Source organism: Podarcis raffonei, chromosome 12 (assembly GCF_027172205.1).
Source record: "Podarcis raffonei isolate rPodRaf1 chromosome 12, rPodRaf1.pri, whole genome shotgun sequence".
Lineage (NCBI taxonomy): Eukaryota > Metazoa > Chordata > Lepidosauria > Squamata > Lacertidae > Podarcis > Podarcis raffonei.
In genome coordinates, this window is record NC_070613.1 from 50,797,381 (window position 1) to 50,820,055 (window position 22,675).

Sequence of the window (22,675 nt, forward strand, 5' to 3'; positions counted from 1 at the left end):
GGTAAAGGTTAAAGGGGCCCCCTGACCATTAGGTCCAGTCGTGACCAACTCTGGGGTTGTGGCGCTCATCTCGCTTTATTGGCTGAGGGAGCCGGCGTACAGCTTCTGGGTCATGTGGCCAGCATGACTAAGCCGCTTCTGGCGAACCAGAGCAGCGCACGGAAACGCTGTTTACCTTCCCGCCGGAGCGGTACCTATTTATCTACTTGCACTTTGGCATGCTTTCGAACTGTTAGGTTGGCAGGAGCAGGGACCGAGCAACAGGAGCTCACCTTGTCACGGGGATTTGAACCGCCGACCTTTCGATTGGCAAGTCCTAGGCTCTGTAGTTTAACCCACAGCGCCACCCGCGTCTCATAGTATCTGCATACCTGTACACATTATGTGGCTGGACAACTGCACTGCTCAATTTGAAGAAGAACGAATTTCAAAGGGTGGCTGTGTTTCAGATTTTGTATAGGTTTGGAAAATGCAAATCAGGAGGCTATACTTAAATGCAAACTAAATCAAAATTCTACCCCACCTCTATTCCTTCCCCTCATTGCTTCCCCCCCTTTCCAATTTAGCAATATATATTTGGGGGTAGAGATTTTGTTACCACTTTTTGTTAAACAACTGGGAGTCAGACATCCTTGCATAGATTCTTCAAACCACCCAAATATCCACCAGTAGCTCCCATTTTAACTTCTGCTCACCCTGCTTGTACCCTCTTCCATTTCCCTGCAATCATCTGCATTAAAGGGGCCAACTAGCACTTCTTAGCTGCGCTGAATTTACCTAACTGTTCGCTGACACTTGGAAACTTTTTCATGAACTTCTTAAATGTCTGATCGCAGACTCATTGTTTTAAAATAGACATCGCACTGTAATGAAGCTTCCAGCGCTGGAAGCCAAAAATATCTGATAAAAAAGACAATATTTATTATAACCAGTTTCAACAGTTTGCACATAGCCGATTTTCTAAGAATAGGCTCTATATAGTATAAGAAGGCCATTATCCTCTTCAGGATTTGATCCTGAAATCGGAGAGAAACTCTCCAGAGTTTCTTTCCCAGGAGAATAAAAAAACCTCAGTCTGAGTGCTCCTCAACCATCCATCTGAGAATTGAACCTAGAAACTGTTGCATGTAAACTAGGGATGTGTACAAGCAGTGATGGGCCTTGGCATCTCAAATTTCAGTGGCACCCTCTTCAACCCCAAAATCTGGCACCACTCACTTCATGCCTTCCGTTGTATGTCATAGTTGTGATGCCTGCTGTGGCAGCCCGTGCCTGGGGCCACCGCACAGGTTGTGCCCTCCTTTGATACAAGCCCCACAAATCCCCCAGGTGAGTGTCAGGAGTTCAGCCTACACTTGAGTAGGACTCTGGTAGAGACTCATGCCCAACTGGCATGTTCTCTTCCTCCTGGTCAATGGTTTGGGAACTTCAAAAGCTTTCTTCAGCCCGAACATCACAGCGACCAATGCCAAACGACACCGGCACACTTAGGGATCCACAGAGTTTGCGCACTTTGCGTGACAGACCTCAGCAACTCAGCATTTTGGCTAATCTACTTTATTTACATATAAACATACACAGATCACTGCAACATGGCTCCCTCTCTCTAGCATCAGACAGCAAAGAGAAAAAGAACAAAGGACAATAGTCCCACTTCACGGAACACAGTGACACAAACATCCTGTTTCTGTCACTTCCCACTCTGTGGAGTCAAAATATATACCATCATGTGACAGACAACAATCCCATGACTGCAATCACAGAGCAGGAATTCTAACAGTTAGGGCCTGACCTGACCTGGGGATGACCAGGCCCAGGCTCTGCATTCGTTCAAGTGAGAGAGAGCAGGTAAATAAATCACTGCATCTTCTTCACCCATCTTTCTTCCAACCGCATGTCTCATCATGGTTTTAAACCCCTGATTAAACCTACAGCTAGGATAGGGGCAGAGGTTGTGCCAGTTTCAAACAATTGGCAATTAGGGTCCTGTATAATATTTTTCTCAGACAAGCTGAAGGCAGCTTTATGCAGGAGATCATCTACAGCTCAAGGTCATCCTCATATTTCAGGTGACTGACATCTTGGAATCTGGAATCTAAAAATGCTCTGCCAATTCCAACTTCTTGGAACTTCGTTTCACAAGCCAACTTCCAGGCAATGTGAAACTGTATCCTCAGCTGCTGCAGCAAAAAGCTTAGTCACCCCTGTTCATTTTTATTTTTTTAAATTGTCTACAACTGCACAATCAAGAGGTTGCTGCCTGACTCAGGAATGGCATGTAGAGCTTTTAAGCCAGTACTATTGAACAACTGTTTTGTACATAACTGGCTTCCTGCATTTCTCAGAATTGCATCAGTGTTTTCTTTTGATGAGGGAAAATGAATTGATACATGAAGGCTTTACTGGGGACAAGGCATGAAAGCTTGTGTAAAGTAAACACAAAAGCACTGGGAAATTGCCATTTGCAAACATTTACTGGGCAGCTTCCTTATGCCAATTCCATACCCTCCAACATCCTGCTGATGAAAATCAGGTCACAACCAACTTAAAATCACCCCCTGCCAACCTCCCTGCCCCCTCCACTGTGGTGTTTGCCCTCCTAGGTGTGTGACATCATAATGGGTTCATAAGGAAAGGGTTAACTAATTGTAAAATGACTAACCAATAGGGGAGGAGTTAGAGTTAGGGTGGTTGAGAAGTCAGTCTGGAGTTAGAAGAGACAGAGAGGATAAGTCTGTGGGTTGGGCTAGTCTGGTGTGAGAGAGTGAGAGAATTTGATAAGAGGAGTCAGTCAAACAGTTGAGATAATAAGTCAGAAGGTATTAGGAAGGAATAGGCCGGTAAAGAAACTAAAGTTAAGATACTGACAGGAATTTTATCTGAGAAACCATAAACTTGTTAATGATTATAAAATAAACTTGTTTATTTGGTTCAATTTTAACAACTGTCTGGACTCAGTGTTTTACCCGAGAGTAACGGGTTGGTGGCAGCGGGGAAGCGAGCACAGTGGTGGCACAGGGATCAATAGACCGTTAAACGTCCGGGGACCCTGTGTGATCGCCAAATCCACAGATACATGCATGCCCCTCTGTGACCCCAAACCCCACAGGACATCTTGGCAGAGGCCCTGCCCCTGTTCACTTGAGCCCCCTCCCTCCCTCGGGGCCCATCACTTTCCCCAACTTTTTGCCGCCTGTTATGTACTGAAGTTCTAACCCTGGGCCAGCAGGGGGATACTGTAGATAGTTTTCACTCAGGTCCACGTCAGTTATTTTAGGCGGGAAACCCTGGGTTGTTGTTGCTACAATGTTGACAGCCGGCTGCCTATAAAAGCAGGCCGGCTGAGCTGTTTGCTGTTCAGTTCTGCCAGCTTACAAAATAAAGAGCTGCTTTGGAGAAATCGCTGTGTCGTCTGCTATGTTCGCCCACAACTTAACACTGGCGACGAAGGTGGGATTGATGGACATCAGAGCACAGCCAGATGCAGCCACCTCTGAGCAGAGCTGAATCACTGAGCTGAATCACTGAGCGAAATCACTGAACAGAACCAATTCAGAGCTGACTGTTCTGGCTAGAGCATGGTGTTCCATCCATCGCCTCCACGTCAGCATCGGAACCATGGCTTCACTTGTGCCTCTACCACTGTTTGCGCCAACCTCTGAATCATGGGACTCTTATGGTAGTGGTGGACGCCTATTCCAAATGGCTGGAGGTGGCCCTGATGCCCTCCACCACTACCGAGGCTGTCATCCGGGTGCTGCGAGGCCTGTTTGCGACGCATGGGTGTCCTGATGTCCTTGTCTCCGACCACGGACCGCAGTTCACGTCAGGCACTTATGAGCGGTATCTTTTGGGACTGGGCATCCGCCATGCCCTAACGGCACCCTTTCATCCATCCAGCAACGGGCAAGCGGAGAGAATGGTGCGCTCGGCAAAAGAGGCACTGGCGCGCCTGGACCGGGGAGACTGGCACGAGCGGGTCGCCAAATACTTGTTCGTGCAACACATCACCCCTCATGCGGCCACAGGGCGGAGTCCTGCTGAACTGCTTATGGGCCGCCGCCTCAGGTCACCGCTCGACCGGCTGCACCAGGACTTTGCCGTGGCCGAACCCCCAGGCTGTGCCAACGCACCACGGTCATTTGTTCCAGGAAACCAGGTCTTTGCCCGGAACTATGTGGGGGACATTCCTTGGGTGCCAGCCACAGTAGTGGGAGTCACTGGACCTCGCTCGTACCAGGTGGCACTCGAAGACGGACGCTTGTGGCGCCGGCACATAGACCAGCTTAGGCGCAGGGTTGGGGACTTGGACACTACCGTGGTGCACCCAACTGTGCTTGTGGCTCCAGAAGAGACACTTACAGATGGCGAGGCTCCACCTACACCTCCCTCGCAAACTGCCAGCGTGGAGCCGAACCAAGCCGCTTCAGAGGGTCTGCCAGACTTACCACAGACCACTCCACTTGCGGAGGCTCCACCCACAGCAGCGGATCCAGGGGATTTGGTTTCAACGCCACCTAGGGTCGCACCACAGCCTCAGCAAGAATTGTGTGGCCCCCCGGACTTGGCTACCAGTCCCCGGTGGTCTGGCAGAGTTTCCAAGCGCCCAACTTATTTAAAGGACTATGTTGTTGGACATGTATCACTGTTGGTCTAAGTATGGGAAATGTAACCGATATGCTTTTGTGCCTAATTGAACCATTACGTGTAGTGCTGTATATAAGGAAACCATTACGATTGTAACTAACGCCTTATCTCGGTGGGGAGGGGTGTTATGTACTGAAGTTCTAACCCTGGGCCAGCAGGGGGATACTGTAGATAGTTTTCACTCAGGTCCACGTCAGTTATTTTAGGCGGGAAACCCTGGGTTGTTGTTGCTACAATGTTGACAGCGGGCTGCCTATAAAAGCAGGCTGGCTGAGCTGTTTGCTGTTCAGTTTTCTGTTCCAGCTTACAAAATAAAGAGCTGCTTTGGAGAAATCGCTGTGTTGTCTGCTACGTTCGCCCACAACTTAACACTGCCACTTCGCCTCTCCACCCCAATAGTTGCTCACCAACTCCCTATCCCACCCTGCCCACAAAACACCCACACACGGGCCACAGTGGCTGCCCCAACCAAAGTTCTGAGCTGGGGTACTCAGGGTGCATTTCCAGAAGCCAGCGCCACTTGAGCCACATGGTACAGAGAAGAAGAAAGAGAAGGGGTGTGGCGTTTGCCCGTTCATTTGAAAATGTCTGTACAGGGGGAGAGAAAGAGTTAATAGGTAGACCAATAGAAAACCCAGAGGCGGAGCCTACCTGTTTATAAAAGGGCTTAGCCTGAGGTTGGTTTTAGTTGGTTGGTTGGTTGGGAAAGGCAGTTGGAAAAGCAGTTGGCAGACAGATGGAAATAGAGAGACAGTTAGTGCAGTTGGTTCTTGTGTGAGGGGAGGTAGAAGAGTTAGAGACAAGATAAAATAAGACTAAGAACGTAAAGAGTAACAACGTTGTGAATGCAGTTAAAGTTTATTTGTGTCCGCAATAAACTGCACTCTTCTTTGTTAACTTAAGAACCTGACTGAGACTAAGTGATTTACCGGGGAGGACCTGGTTGGTGGCAGCGGATTAGTGGTGTACGGGTCAATAGTCTGTGAGAGAACCAGGGCCTGCGTACGAATACCACAAGGGGAAACATGTGGGAGCAAGGCAAGAGTGTGCCACTTCCCACACTTTGGCAGGAGCCAGCTAACTCAAGCCAGAGTGTGGAAGTCAAAGTGAGACATCCCAGGATCCAATCAGAATCCAGGGTGGCTTCTGTAATTCCGGGATGTCCCAGTCAAGATCAGGACTGTTGAGGGGTATGCATGTCAGACTGTTGGTCATGTATTGTCTACTGAGATGTGGACTGATGTTTTGCTGTGTTTATATTATGTGGGAAGCCACCCAGAGTGGCTGGGGCAACTCAGTTAGATGGATGGGGAATAATAATAATAATAGTAGTTGTTGTTGTTGTTGTTGGTACTACTACTACTATTAACTTGGAATCTACTCCATGACCTAAAGTTCTGCCCCGCAAAAAAATGCTACCAACTATTCATGTTTTTGTGGTAGCTGCCTAACTTTTGCGCCTAATGTGGCCATATACTTCAGAAACACTTTAAGATTCCTGGTTGCTTTTATTTGAAGCTGGAGAGAGGAATTGAGGAAGCCATCCATCATTCCAGTTATACCAAATGTTCTTCTTATCCAGGAATTGCTTATTACCCTTCTCCATTTGACCGCAGTGTCTCCTTGAGCATAGTTTTGACAGTAGATGTGTAGACTGTAAATAAGTAAGGATGCATTCCTAACCCCTCATCCATGCTGGAGGTAGTGGGGCCTTATGATTCAGCAAGTGGCACTGTCCACTGACCTCTTTTAATCTGGGCCCACCAAGGGCTGCATAGCAAGCAATTACGGTAGAGCAGCCATGGTGGATTAAGATGGATGACAGTATGTTGTGTCTGTGTTGTTTTTGCGTAAGCTGCTCCCCTGCCATGGCCACGGCCTTCCCTTTTGCTCCCTTATCCCATGCAATACCAATACCAAAACCTTTATTGCATTAGCATACAGCCATAGCAAGATAAGACAAAAATGCTAGAGAGAAGCAACCTGATAAAACAGAATTCAAACGATATTACTGGCATTGTGACATTTAAATTACCCTAAAACAATAATATAAAAATTTAGTTGCCAGCGCCGGGAATCTAAAATGCAGATGTATATAAAACATATAATGGCCCCAAAATAGGCTCGGCACATTAGGTTAAAAAGGTAATACAAAGAATTAAAACAGGTCCAGGTCTGGGACACACTACCCAGTCAGTGTAGCCCTAAGTTTCAAAGCCTGCACTATAAAGATTGCCACCCCACATGAAATTTGGGGATTTGCGTCCACAAGAAGGAATTTCAAACAGTCTTCCTTCGATGTGATGGTGGGCGGGATCAAGAGGAGGAGCTTAGTTCTTATTAGCTCATAAATAGGGCAGTAGAAAAAGAAGTGTATGAAGTCCTCTACTTCATTCATTGTGCATGGACATAGACGCTGAGTAATGGGGGTCTTAAAGTAAATCCCCTGCAAGAAGGCCGTGGGTATAGAATGGAAACGGGCCATGGTAAACGCTCTTCTCAAATTGGGCTCCGTCAGGTCTATCAAGTAGTTGGCAAGTGATCTTACCACTTTCACTTTAGGGAGCCACTTGGAGAGGCGAGCTGTGGTGGACTGTGCCCGGTCCATGGCCTCGTCTCTTGTAAGAATCCAGGCCCGGATATTATGATGGTCCCAAGATGACAGCGTGTCAAGATCTGGGAGGGAGTAGCGTGCCCATGCATATCCAGGATGGTGGTGCAGCCCTCCAAATCCTTAATGGGGGCTGAATAATGACTTCTTACATTTTTATTATATAGAGAGATCATTGTTCTCTAAGCTTTCTCTTCCAGAAGACCTCATATAAGCATTTGTTGAAAATCAATGAAAATTAAAGTTAAAAGAAGAAAGAAAATAAAATTAAGTAGGAGTCCTTCTAGCAGAGATGTATCACCATAAAAAAACCTAACTTGTATTGGCTCTGCTGTAATCCTCCGTGCTCTATTAAGTGCAAAGCGCTTTGCATGTATTTTCTGGTGATACTATTCTGATTATAGTTAAGGAAATGACTGATGCTAGTTTAAAGATGCTTGAAACTTAAGAAATTAGTTTAATGCTTGTAACTTAAGCAATTACTTTTAATTTAAAATATTCCCTGATGCACAATAGCGATATTGTGTTAAATATAAACTGCTCTATTTTCAATCATATGCATTTCAAATGGTACAATATCTCCCATTATACCCCATTTGGGAGTAACTTATTTCCTTTGAAAATCATGACGCTATTACTACTAATGTAAAATTCCATATTTTTCTCTTTCTCTCATACTCACTCTTGATAGTAGTTACACAGTCCTCCTAGCAAATCACAGAATTATAAACCATCCAAATTTCAGAAAGTTGAATTCTATGACTGAGAATCTGAAGCTCTCTGTATCAGGTAGGGATGTTGGGCATCATAGGTTTTTATTATCTCTAGCACTGAGCATTGGTAAAGCAGATTTGAAATCTTCTGCTAAACTGCCTGATCAGTGTGAGAGGTAAATATATCAAAGAGGTATCTAGATAGTCATGCAATGCTGAGGAGAGGAAGTTGCTCCACATTACACTGTAGTTTGGTGCTCTGCAGTTAACACATCCATGCCTAAAGGATGGATATAACATTAGGAGCTATTATTATTAGGGCAGTGGGTGGCACTATGGTCTAAACCACTGAGCCTCTTGGGCTTGCCAATCAGAAGGTCAACAATGGGGTGAGCTCCCGTTCCTCTGCCCCAGCTCCTGACAACCTAGCAGTTCAAAAGCATGCCAGTGCAAGTAGATAAATAGTACCGCTACGGTGGGAAGGTAAACAGCATTTCCATGCGCTCTGGTTTGCATTATGGTGTTCCATTGCACCAGACGCAGTTTAGTCCTGTTGGCCACATGACCTGGAAAGCTGTCTGTGGACAAACGGTGTCTCGCCCGGCCTGAAAGCAAGATGAGCATCACAACCCCCTAGTCGCCTTTGACTGGACTTAACCACCCAGGCGTTTACCTTTACCTATTATTATTATTAGTAGTAGTAGTAGTGTTGTTGTTGTTGTTTAGTCGTTTAGTCGTGTCCGACTCTTCGTGACCCCATGGACCAGAGCACGCCAGGCACCTCTGTCCTCCACTGCCTCCCGCAGTTTGGTCAAACTCATGCTGGTAACCTCGAAAACACTATCCAACCATCTCGTCCTTTGTCGCCCCCTTCTCCTTGTGCCCTCCATCTTTCCCAACATCAGGGTCTTCTCCAGGGAGTCTTCTCTTCTCATGAGGTGGCCAAAGTACTGGAGCCTCAGCTTCAGGATCTGTCCTTCCAGTGAGCACTCAGGGCTGATTTCCTTCAGAATGGATCGGTTTGATCTTCTTGCAGTCCATGGGACTCTCAAGAGTCTCCTCCAGCACCATAATTCAAAAGCATCAATTCTTCGGCGATCAGCCTTCTTTATGGTCCAGCTCTCACTTCCATACATCACTACTGGGAAAACAGTAGTAGTAGTATTAGTATTAGACACTTTTTCTTGCCAGGGGAACTCAGCACAATTCACAAAATGCAAAATAACCACCACCACCCAAAAACCCCCACATACATTAAAACAGTATTTGTGTGTTTGTGTGTTGATGCATTAAAAACATCCAGCACATGTTAACAGATTGACAGACACAACAAAAATATTAAAACCTATTAAGGCTTGGGGCAGTTGTCCATACAAGAGCCTTTCCTTTTTGAATAAAGTCATGCAGGAACTAAGTATCATTTTGCAAGAGATGGAACAGGCCTACAAGTATGCATGGATATGTACTTCTTTGTGTGCCTCCTCCACGAGAGACCAGGAGGGTGGCAAGAACTGGTCTTTTCTGCAGCGCCTCTTCATTTGTGGAATGCTCTCCCCAGGGAGGTTTGGCTGGCCCCTTCATTATACACCTTTAGGCACCGGGCAAAATTGTTCCTCTTCAACTAGGCCTTCATCATTGAGTCCTTCACTCACCAGCAGAGGGTTCAATCCTGCAGACCAAAGGGAAGGTGCATTCAGCAGGAGCCCACCCTTCTGCTCGCGGTTTGGTCAGAGTAGGGGTTGACACAGCTTTTTCTTCTTCCCCCATTTCCTCCCCAACTTCATGTTTAATTAAGGTTTAAACTGTGTTTTTAATGAGGTAAGGAGGGCTGTGCACAGCCCTATTGTTTATAGCTAGATCATTTTCGTATGGCAATGTCTGCCCTTTCATATGCCCATGAGTCATTTCAAATGTATGGTACTCACATTCACAATTTAATTATTTTAATATTTTTTTATAGGATATTTATTAAAATTTTCAAATTTTTATGCAAACAAAAAACAAACAAAAAGATTTAAAAAGACATATAGTTCATAATACAAACTTTTCACTAACATATTTCTCTGACCTCCTCATACCTCCCCTTCTTGTATTCCATTTCAAATTATTTGTTCAGCAAATCCTTAACTTAAAGCATTACAGCTTATAATATCACCTTATTTTCTATCCAAACCTTTTTTTTCCATATTCCTTTATATCATTACAGCTAGAAACCACTCAATTTCAATCCAACATCATTCAACATTCCTTAATTTTACAGTATTTCTGTAAGTAGTCCTTAAATTTTTTCCAATCTTCTTCTGCCGACTCTTCTCCCTGGTCACGGATTCTGCTAGTCATTTCTGCCAATCCCATACAGTCAATCAGTTTCATCTGCCATTCTTCCTGAGTGGGTAAATCTTACGTCTTCCAATACTTTGCGATGAGTATTCTTGCTGCTGTTGTAGCATACATAAAAAATGTTCTGTCCTTCTTTGGCACCACTTGGCCGGGCATGCCCAAGAGAAAGGCCTCTGGTTTCTTCAAGAAGGTATATTTAAATACCTTTTTCAATTCATTATATATCATTTCCCAGAAAGCCTTAATCCTAGGGCACGTCCACCAAAGGTGAAAGAATGTACCTTCAGTTTCCTTACATTTCCAACATTTATTATCGGGCAAATGATAGATTTTTGCAAGCTTGACTGGGGTCATGTACCACCTGTATATCATTTTCATAATATTAATTATTTTAATATTTTGGAATTCATACATTTGGTTCCTGACCTTGGATCACCCCCACTCTTTTGCATTACACTGAGCTGATCTGCAAGACACGCTAAGCCAAAGCTCGGCTTATCGGGATTGCACAAATGTGTGGACTCCTAGAAAGGAGCTCCCAGCTGCTTTGCTGCTCGCTGGACATTTTTGCTGATGTGCTAAGCTAAGCCAAACTTTAGTGCAGTGTGTCATCAAAGCATGGTTAAGCTCTCTCTTCATTGGAGGTGCCCACAATCAGGGTCCTTGAAATATACTCGGAGTCCTGCAGTTATTTCATGCTCTTTATTGCAGCTTGTAAAACAGTGAATGAATTTCCCCCCAATCCTCAGGCTTTTATATGCATTATTTACACAATGAGTCCCGTCTGATTGGCTGATTCTGCTTCCCTCCTGGAGCCTGATTGTGTCCATTAAACTTTAATTAGTTTAATGTTAAGTAAACGTCCAGTGCACTTCCAACGCCATAAATCTTATCTCAGCAGAGAATTTCGTGCAGCGGTTTAAGAAGGCAGGAGAGTCAGTACCTTTCAATGAAGAATCCTGGAGCAAGCACTTTGGAACTCAGGAAAAAACTTTATTTACAAAAGAAAACCCTGGCGATAAAGCACACATGCTTTTATCTCCGGCATAAAGAAAAACTTTACTCTAAACTTAACTCATATCAGCAAACACGCCCATGGCCACAAACTGAGTCTGCGAGTCAGGTCAAGGGGGACAACACACGGGTGAACTGACTATTTATACAAACTAACTCACATTCCTGGATGCTTAATGACTTCCAGCTGCTCAGTGATTAGAGCGACTTGTTACCTCTTAACCCTTTAGTACCAACAGATTGGTCTTCTCCTGCAGGCCAATCAGTTGTTGCATTCTATGATCCTATCAGCCTAATAGGCTGGTTAACTTCCTCCTGGAGCCTGATTGGTCTTCTCCTGCAAGCCAACCAGTTGTTGCATTCTAGGATCCTACCTGCCTTTTGTTCTAGGATTCAAGCTTAGTACATAACAGTCCTTGTTTTGGATGACACGTGGCAGCAAAAAAGAAGCAGGGGAAATCTCTGGGAGTCCATACATTTTTGTCGCCTTGCTAAGCCAAGCTTTGGCTTAGCATGTCTCATAAACCAGGCCATTGTTTGTAACTTCTTCTTCTTCTAGAAGCTTGGCAACCTACTCACACTCAGTGCTATTTTTTCTAGAAAAAGAGTGCTGGAACTCACCATGAACGCCTCCCTTGTTATCTTATAAAGGCAATGGCACCCACCTGAGAGGTGCCGGAACTGAGTCCCGGTGAGTTCTGGCTGATAAAAGCCCTGCCCACACTGTCCTTGTCAACCGCCAGAGGGTCCAGTGCTCAGAATATTTGCAACTCGATCCACAACTACCATTGCTATAAATTGTGCTTGGGAACCAGTGGTCAATGAGCCAGCTACCTTGTAAACAAACATGTTATCAACATTCAATAGCTTGAGAGGGAGGGAGGGAGAGAGAGAGAGAGAGAGAGAGAATGAGAGGGAGAGAGAGAAATTCTAGCTTCAGATAAAAAGTCTTTATTTACATTGATCCTCCCGGCTGTTTGACGTGAGGATACCTCATTCTGCAGCTTAATTGATATCTGACCTTTTCTCCATCTGTTCTGTACCACAGGGCACATTGTCTCTCATGTAATTACATTTGTGCCATAAAAGATCTAAATAGTTATTGACAATAGAATGTGATCTTTACAACTTCTTAATCCATCAGCCTAAGATGGTTAGCCAATGCTTTAAGCCTAACAGTTTAATGCACCGACAGGCCATAAAGAGTGAGGAGACAAGTCACTGAGGAGTTTTTCTTCTTGTGCTCCACTAAAATGAATGGGAACAGCACAAGAGAATGACTACAGCACAGTGGCATTTTTGCTCAGCTCCCATTTATTTCAGTGGGCTTAGGAAGGATAATAGCCTGGTAGATTGTGCCCTGAAAGAATAATGGCTGGGAAGTTATTACTCAGTTAAGGAGTGGTTCCTGGGATTGGTGACTGTTTGCTTCCTATTTTGTACCTCTAATTTAAAAGAGAAAGGGTGTCTTAAGAAAGTGGTAAAACCATTGCAACCAGATGATCGAGATGGCAGTTTGCTTTAGAGTGGCCTGAGGATTTATTGCATTTCAGAAAAGGTTAGTTTATCCCAGTGCTAAACTATCTTTACTAACATAAAGTGGTTGTCCATGGAGTGGTGCTGGTCCACAAGCCATCAACTTCTGGTCCACGGCATCTCCACCACAGCCCAGGTTGGGAAAGATGCTCAAGGACCAAATATGCTACTGCTCCTTGACACATGGGGGAGGGGCTGGGGGTTGCCAATCCACCACATCAGATAGTTTGAGAAGCACTGGTCTAGCCAACAGGACAATGCAAGCCGAATATGGACTTGGGTTTGTGTGTTTATGTGCATTAATCTTATTTATGTTGTTTCCTAACCTGAAGTAGGGCTGGGTTTTCATAACTCTGAAATAGTTGCACCCATGTTTCATGAAGTATGTGAAATGAAGGGTGCATGAAGCGTACCTGGAAAGCTTAGGCAAGGCACTAGAAGGTAGGTGGGTTTAAGCTGATCCACACTGTAAAGTCAGGCAGTGCAGGATGAGACACTGAATTTCCATGCTGGATTGAGACATGACTAACATGGAGGCAACAGAATGGGTAACCTTAGGCAAAATCAATATCAATATCTGAACAAACATTTTGTCCAACAGCATACAACAAATATATAGAAATTATGAGATCATGATGACCTTTAGAGTCAAGGAGTCAAGAATGTCTAATGTTGACAGCAATGATCCTCAGTGCTGATATTCTTAATCAAAATAAAGTTCCACTGGGTAGCATCCAGGCCAAATTATCTGAACTTGGATCCCATTGAAAATCAATGGGGCAAGTTTGTCATGACTTAAGTCCCACTGATTTCATTGGGAACTCAATGCAACTAACATAGCCCAATTCAGTTCTTATTACTGCTTGACGAAAAGTTTGTGTAAAGAAACATTGTGCTTGTCAAGTCTAATGCTTAAAAGTTATAGGATACTAAAATTTAGGTTGCATATACCAAACCCACTCCAGTCTGGTGTATCTGATGCAGAGGAAATTTCATCTTGAATACCGGTTTAATCAAATAAAGTTATTTAAAGAGAAACCTATCCACAAAAGGTCCAAACGGAGGCTTTGTATTAGGACATCTTTCTTATGACAAGACAAGTGAGATCTTAGTTCAAGAATGACTTGGAGATTCTTTCCTTTTGGGCTGGGATCATTAAGGATGGTTCATTTATTCCTGAGGGACAGTCGAGCTAAAGCAGACTGGATGTAAAATGGCAGGATAGACTCACAGGAGGCTGCTTGACCTGACTGAACTAATAGATGTGCATTCATATCTGCAATGCACGAAGCTGCTGTTAAAAATGACTCCGAGAATTTTCAAGAGGAAAATAGGTTGGCTGCGAACCAAAGATTAATGTGACTCCAAAGAACTTGGAATAAATTTCCCTTGACGACAGTCTTGGAGCCGTGCAATTTTTCATATATTGAACATGTCTGCTATTGTTTGAGTTTGTTTTTGTCAGAAAGCAACAGCAAAAGATCTATATTCTGCTTGGAGCTATTTTCATTGTAAGCATGGGATGGCAAAGCTCTGCTCAGGTATTCAGGAGCAGAGATCTGGAATCGTGCCATAAAGCAGAAGGCAGGTGAAGATGAATTGGAAGCTAATGACAGGATAGCAGTAAGCCACATGTAATTGCTATGAGACATTTTGAAATATACAAATAAATGCTTGCTGAGCTCCGTCGTAAGGCTTTGAGCCTATAAAGTCTAAAGGGCAAGAAAGCTTCAAGGGGTCTGGGAATTTGCGGGGCGGGGGGGGGGGGAGGGAAATCCATTGGACTAATGAAAGTGCTCATTATAGAGTTGCAGCCAGAAGGCAAGGTTGATGCAGTTAAGTCCAAGTAGTAAACCAATTTACACTGATTTAGGTCCATCCATTTGTGGATGAAGCTGGCGTAGTCGACTGTGCTAATAAACAGGTCTGCAAAATCCACATTCTGTTTCAAAGTACTCCCGACGGCTGTGGTTTGTGGGGATGAGGAGCAGGGTGGCAGCAATGTCCTTCCAGCTGTGGTGGCACTGTGCTCACCAGGATAAGGATGGAGCAAGGGGACAGCAAGATCCGGGGAGCTCCAGGTTGAGAGCAGTGACCTCCTGCAGCCTAGAGATCCCCTAAGGCAGGCATAGGCAAACTCGGCCCTCCAGATGTTTTTGGGACTACAACTCCCATTGTCCCTAGCTAACAGGACCAGTGGTCAGGGATGATGGGAGTCGTAGTCCAAAAACATCTGGAGGGCTGAGTTTGCCTATGCCTGGCCTAAGGTCACCACCACCTCATCCTGGCCCATTCTTGTCCCAGTGAGTCCCTGCAAGGGCACTACTGGATCTGACCCCACTGACCATTCTGGGTTGTTACTTGGTAACAACAGAGAAGCAGACATTCTCAGTGATGTTGCCTTCTGAAATGCCCTCCCTTGGGTATTGGTGAGGCAGAGACAGTAATGGTGTTTTAAACACATTTTAAGAACGTACGAGTTTTCCCAAGCAGTGCTGAACTCCCCCTTTTAAATGTCTAATTTGTTTGTTTCACACACTGCTCAGCTTTATTTGTGAGATATAGTGTTGTGTGTGTTTTAACAGAGAATTTTAATGAATGTTATTGTTTATATTTCTTATTATCTTTAATATAAACCGCTCAGAGCTTCTATTAAGTGGTATAGTTTTGTGATAAACAAAAATGAGCCATTGATTTTCAGGGGATCTACATTTGCTATCTCAGACTGAACCCAACGCAAGGCAATTACCTTCAAGGGAAGCCCAAGGTGCTGCAGAGGTCTGAGTAGCAAGGTGCCTCAAACTAGGATATCGGTGGCATCAAGATGCTGTTAAGGCAGACTAAAATGAAAGAGGTTTCAAAAATGTTTGCTCTATTTTTGAGAAATTGCATAGAAAGAAAGAGAATATATATATGCATGCGCATGGGCTTGAGCCATCTGCTGATTTCCAAATTCTGCTCTTTTAACAAACTGCACAAGACATATTGGGGGTTGCTAGAGGTGCCCCCTTTCTTTGATGAATTTTAGACAGGTGCTCAAGACATTTTTATTCTGCCAAGCTTTGAGTGTATTTTAACCTTGCCTTTCGTCAACTCGTCTTCGTTTGCTTTATCTTGCCTTGTTTTAATGCTCTCCAGTTTTAGTTGTAATGAGCTTTTAATTCTTGTCACCTGCCTTGGAGGTAGGTCTGGGCAAATCTGTCCATGTCTTTTCCCCCTGGTTTCTTATTTTTCCAACCTTAAATTCAGTTCTCCACATTTCAGCATCAGTTGTGAATTTTGTTGGTTTTTTAGTTCTCATGGAAATTTTATTGCAGTTTTGTAACATGCACACGTTTGTAAAAAGCAGTTTTGTCTGATCTAATGCATTTTTTCATGTTGTTTTGATGAAAATATTCATTTATGTGCACACTTTAGCCAAGTATATGTGTTTTTTGTATGCATTACTTGGCTGGAAAACTGCACTGCAAAATTCAGAGAAGTATAAATTTTGATCAATGTCCATCTTTAGGGTCACACGTTGTTTTTGAAAGTGCAAATAAGGTAGGTTCATCTTTAAACGTGAACTGAATTGAGCTCTGCCCCCCCATCCCTACTTGGGAGATCCATTTTAGGGGCATGAGGTAGTATAGAAATCTTTCTGTAAACTTTGCTACAAAGGCTGACCAAATTTTTGGTCCTCATGGAGTTAACATTTGCAGCATTGCCATCAGAGAGTGTTCAGAATCAAAATGCAAAAGCTGATCAATAATAATTCATTTAAATTTTTAAGTGCCAAGACATTTGTCGCAAGGCTAGGAGATACACTGCAGTTGCTCCTTCTGTTTTTTTCTACAGTGATCTATACCAGAAGTGACTTAAGCACACACACATTTTCATAAATACATATGGAAGGACTGGCATCCCCCCCCCAACACCCACCCACACATCCCTACCTTCTAAGGTTCTTCTTTTACTTATGCTGACATACCCAGAGGAATTACAGAATTATTCCAAAGCTTTTCCTATTGTAAGATATTTCATAAAAGTGTTTGGGCAGGATACTACTTGCTTATTAAACAGGTTTCATCTTCCAGCTGAATCATATAAAGCAGACCGATGAAATGCTATCAGGTGGAGAAAAATATAATAAAATACCCCAGCACTGTTCACATACTGTTGCATCCAGTGCTGCTCTTGCGCAAACAAAACAGACTTTCACTAGCACAAGAGGACTCCCCCTTCCTCTCTCCCTGCTTCACAGACCCCCCATCACACCCTCAAAATCTTCTCCAGAGGGTTGGGGCTACAGGGACGAGGAGAGGAACAAGAAGTCCCACTGTTTGAGCAGAAGTCCATTGAGCAGAAGTCCATTGCTTTGGATACAGCCCATAGATTTTACCAGTCGCCTGGGGACAAAATACTCATGCATTTGACTGCATCACATCCTTAATCACAGAGGCTAGCAATCCCCCATTTTGTAAAGCAAGTGAAATGAAGATTGCTTTTTCTTCAGAAAAAAAGATAACTAGAGCAAGTGCAATTGTTTTGCTAGCAGAATGACAAATGGAAGGACAGAGGTGAATGCCGGAAATTCAGGAGATGATCCAGTAATTGCAACAAGCACTCCTGAGGTTAGAGTCACCGGCACTCTTTTGCTTTCTCTGCCTTCCTTCAAACAAAAGAAAAAAGAGCAGGAGCTACACCCGCATGAACATCTGCTGAGTGAGTTATGCCACCTCTCTCTCCATTTATAAATTCATCACCTCCTCAGGATCCCAGATGAGTTTTGCTGCTAGATGCAAACACACATACACTTCTTCCTTTTTTCAAAAGTGAACTTTCGGGAGCTTAACAAATCTCGATTGTCTGTCAGAGTTTCCCTGCTGGTAAACAACACATTTTAGTAAGTGAAAACGTCTTCAAATATTTATATGAGGGGGAAATAAAGCTGGTTTTGTTCTGCTAAAAGGGGGGCTTGAAAGGCATGGTGTGACTCATGCATCATGGGCTTCAGATGCTATTAAAGCAACGATAGGGAACCTGTGGTCCTCCAGATACTGATGGATGGCAGTTCCCATCATCCCAAATCATTGGCCATGCTGGCCAAGACTCAAGGCCAATTTCATCTCGAGGTCCACTGGGTTCCCATTCCCATTGCAAAGTTTAGAGTCCAGATACAAACTAGACATTGATGGTGTGAATGCATTTGACATACATGTTTTGTGTTACGGAAATAGCAGCCATGAAGAAGCTTAAGCAACACCAGGACCGTGGAGGGAGGAAATTTTTAACACTCTCTCTCCTGCTGCCCTGTCCTAACTGAAGCTACTAGATGAGTTTCTAAGGAATCTCTCAGCTGGGTCTTCCCTTGAAATGCAAATAGCAGCTTCAGTTGGGACAGGACGGCAGGAGAGAAAGAGTTAAAATTTGGGTTAGGTGAAGCTACATACTGAGGGGTATGGGTAGAAGAGGAAGGGACCTGCCTGAGAGGCTGGCCAGAGAGGTTTCCTCAGGGTGTGAGGCTGAGGGAAGAGGGGAAAGCTGGGAGGGTTCACTCTTCTGTATGTGGAAGAAGGATCAATATATATTTGTGATAGAGGGCTTGGTGCTATAGATATACTTTCTTTCCTTCCTTCCTTCCTTCCTTCCTTCCTTCCTTCCTTCCTTCCTTCCTTCTTTCCTTTTTTCCTTCTTTCTTATTTTTCTCTTCTTTCTTCCTGTCTTGTTTTTATTATTTTTCTTGGGTTTTTACTGTATCTTTTGTCGAAACCTCTCAATAAAATTTATTATGTATAAAAAATACAAATAGCAGCTTCGGAGAGGTGATTATTGTCTCTATCATGGCAGAGAGAGACCATCATGCCCCGAGGCTGCTCAGGATTCCCTGCAGCTATCTGCAAAACAAAAAACTTACAAGCCATTGATGTTGTTTACTAGTTTGGCCCTCTGAGGGGCATTTCTGATCTCAAGATCATGATGTGTGGAAATGTCCGGAGCTTATTTAAGGTTGAACAGGGTTTTCTGGTCTGTTAGGCATAAGCATGCCTAGGTACACCAGTTGTGAAAATCTTCCCTCAGTCATTTGCTGTGAGCAGGTGTTGTTGCTGCTGCTGCTGCTGAGCCTGTGATGAGCTATGCCAAGACATGGTCAATCATGGCAGAGAAGTCTGATTGAACTGGAAACTGTAAGCCTCCAAACTGATTGCATGATACAGCCCTTGGCAAAGGTTATATAATCACCAGGGTCTCCAGAATACATCTAAATATTTTCATTGCTACAATTTCCTGAGGGGCAGCTGCATGCTGCAGCAGCAAAGATAACAAAGAGTCTTGTGACCCCGTCTGATGACCAACTAAATCATTATGGAGCAAGCTTTCACAAAAGGTGATTGGATTTGCATGGTCTATGCCATTTTGGAATTAACAAACATGATTAGGAAATGGGTGCTGAATGACGTTGAACTGTGTGGTGTATCCTAAACATCAGAAATCCAGCTTCTTCTTTTTAAAAAGGGTCCAGAAATACTGCAATGCAGAACATTTTAGGAGCAACAAAATTGGCCGTAGAGAAGATTTCTCTTTCCCAGTGTGATGATAAAGTTTCTCTAACATTCTGGGATAAAGATTATACTGGGGAGGATTCATTTCATCACAGAGGTCTTTATAGTCCTCATTATATCATTTAAGATAGGTAGAGAAAAGTTGGCAAAGACTCTCCTCCTGCAAGAGAGGGGAGTGTTTGTGGTCGGGAGCCGGACTCCACCTCAAGCAGGGGGCGTTAGCCCCCTGCCTCCCACTCACCTGGCTGGCGCCCACGCCCACAGGTAGGCACCCAACCAGGTGCCTGCGAGGGGGCGTGTTTAGCAGCCTAAATTGCTGTGGTGCCAGCCTCCCGGCCTCACGTTGTCCCGTCGCGAGTCAAAGTTGGCAATAGAACACCTATGGAACACCTGCCCCAATGAGGTTCACAAAAGTCTAAAGGTATGTGTTTGAGGACTCATGCTCCAAGACTGTTATTTATTTCAATAGGAATATTCATATATGCATGTGGTTTGTTTGTTTTTTTTGTTTTTGTTTTTTAAAAAACTATTATTATCTAACACGAGCCTTCGGGGTGGGGACAGGCTATACTTTTAAATATTTGGGGCATAAGAAATCTCTTCCAGAAACTAAAATGGATAAGTTTATAATACTGCTGTTTATAATAAATATGAGGAAGTCATTTATCTGAATCACATTACTTAGATTCTATAAACATGAATGTTTTTTCTCCCTCATGTTTCTCATGTGGGGACTATTCATCAAGGTCTGGTAGGAAGCCAGAGAGTTATGTTAAAACTTTAATGGATCCCAGGCTGGGAGATGTTGTTGTGATGCTTGTTTTAAGAAAGAGTTTCCAGTAGTTTTCTTCTTTATAGCCTGGGAATTCACTCTAGCATCTCAGCCGAACCACTTGTTTCTGCTTATAAGAGTCCAGTGTAGGATTTTAAACTAACAGACCAGAAGATGATCCAGCCCACCCCCTGTTGGCTGTTTTCAGTATGGTAACGCTGCAGAGAGCTTGCTGGGGAGACCATGCATTAAAAAGAAAGGACTCAAAAATAACTTAAACAAGGTTTTAATAAGAAAAACAAAAACTCCTTTTACACTAAATACATTAACAACCAAACCAGACCCAACCACCAACCCATCCCCCAGGGTAATGGGAGAGCTAGGTGCTGCTCCTTATATACTACACCCAAATGCTGACACACCTTAATCAAATACAACTCAGCAGCACCTGCTATGCTTCACAGCTGTAAAGCTGGGTCTCGTTATCTTACTCTGGCCCTTGCTCTGGCCCCTTAAAGACATACACATCGGGTGCAACAATGATGAACCTTTACATTTAAATAAACCATTCAACATTTCCCCTGCGGTTCATCATTGTGGAACAAAAACATAAAGCATATTTTGTACATGTCTTTCATGTGTAACCTTTGGAAGTGCTTTAGTAAAAATTTCCGCAATTTGATTGTCACCTGGAACATATTCAAATACAATCATTTCGTCAGCAATTAGTTTCTTTACAAACTGTAAACGTAACCTTAAGACTCTAGTGCGCTGCGTATTGGTCTCTGAACACAGGATAGCAAGTCCGCTCTGGGAATCAAGGTAAACTTTTACTGGTAGTGTTACTTGCATCTGTAGGTCTGCAAATACTTGCAGATACCATTCTACATCACGAGTGGCCTGAACGCATGCACATAATTCACTCTCTGTTGTGGAGAGACAAATAATGGTTTGTGTCTGGGACTTCCATTCAAATGGACAACCGTTATAACAAAACACCATACCAGACACACCCCTGCAATTATTTTGTTCCACTGCATGAGATGCATCGCAGAAAATTTCAAAACCTTTGTCAATACATGTTGTAAACTGCAACCTATAATGTTTGGTGTGTTTAAGGTACATTACCACTCTCTTAAGAGCAGAGAAACATTGTGTAGTAGGCTTTTCCACAAATTTTGCCAGAAAGTGAAAGGCATAAGTTATATCTGGTCTTGAGATTCTTTGAATGAAATTTAGCTTGCCTATAGCAGAACGATACAAAGTTTTGTTAGGAAATGGCTTATCTTCACCTGTAAAGGTGAAACCACACACCATAGGCGTTTCCTTGCCATTTGCATTTTCTAAACATAGCATTTCAACAAGATCATCAATTTTTGCAGTTTGATGAACCAGAAAAGATCCATTTTTGCCTTTCTCAATTTGCATGGATAAGTAATTTTTAGCTATGCCTAATTCCACCACATCAAATTTCTTCTGTAACTGTGATACTACCAGTTCATATTCCTGTTTAGTTTTTGTAGAAATTAACACGTCATCTACATACACACATATTTTTGTTACAGAGTTTGCCCTTTCCTTTATAAACACACAGTTGTCTGCCTTTCCTTGTGAAAAACCAATATCCAGCAATTCTTTTGCTAAAGTTTGGTGCCAATTCCTTCCACTTTGGTGCAGACCATAAAGGGATTTATTTAATTTGCATACCAAACCTTCAGCGGCGTCTATGCCTTCAGGAACACGCATAAAAATTTGTTCTTTTAAATCTGCAAACAAATATGCAGTTTTTATATCTAGGTGATAAACAGAATGTCCACGTTGTGATGCATCTTTTAACAAAAGCTTAACTGTTTCATATTTTACGCTTGGTGAATAACACAAATCATAATCTTCGCCTGGAATTTGTTGAAAACCCCTAGCAACTAGTCTTGCTTTGTACCTTACAACTTCATTTTTGTCATTCATTTTAACTCTATAAACCCATTTTGAATCAATAAGTCTCATATCTGGGGTTTGTGGTACAAGAGACCAAGTGTTATGCTCTTTTAAAGATGCTATCTCAGAGTTCATAGCTTTATACCAATTTGCAGCTTGTTGCTTAGGTAATTTCTGAACATCATTGTAGCTTTTTGGCTCTAAAACTGCCTTATTGGCATACACAGTATTAAAATGTTCATCTGCAAAACGTTGTGGCTTCTGCCTCTTTCTATCTGAATGTCTCAGTCCGGAAGGAGAGTCAGACTCCTCAGACTTAATGGGACTAAGTGAACTACTAGTTTCAGGTTGTAAACCATCATTGTCAGACTGAAGAGATGCCTGTAGGCTAAGCTCACAATCAGAAAACTCAAGAGAATCTAACCTCCCCTCGGGTGCTTGTGACTTTAAATCAAACAAATCAGATTCAACAGACTTTTTGTCTTTTTCCATTAATTCAGAAGCACCATTTCCTGCTGCTGCTGCTTCTTCCTCTTCTTCCTCAGTATTATCTATACCGTTAGTA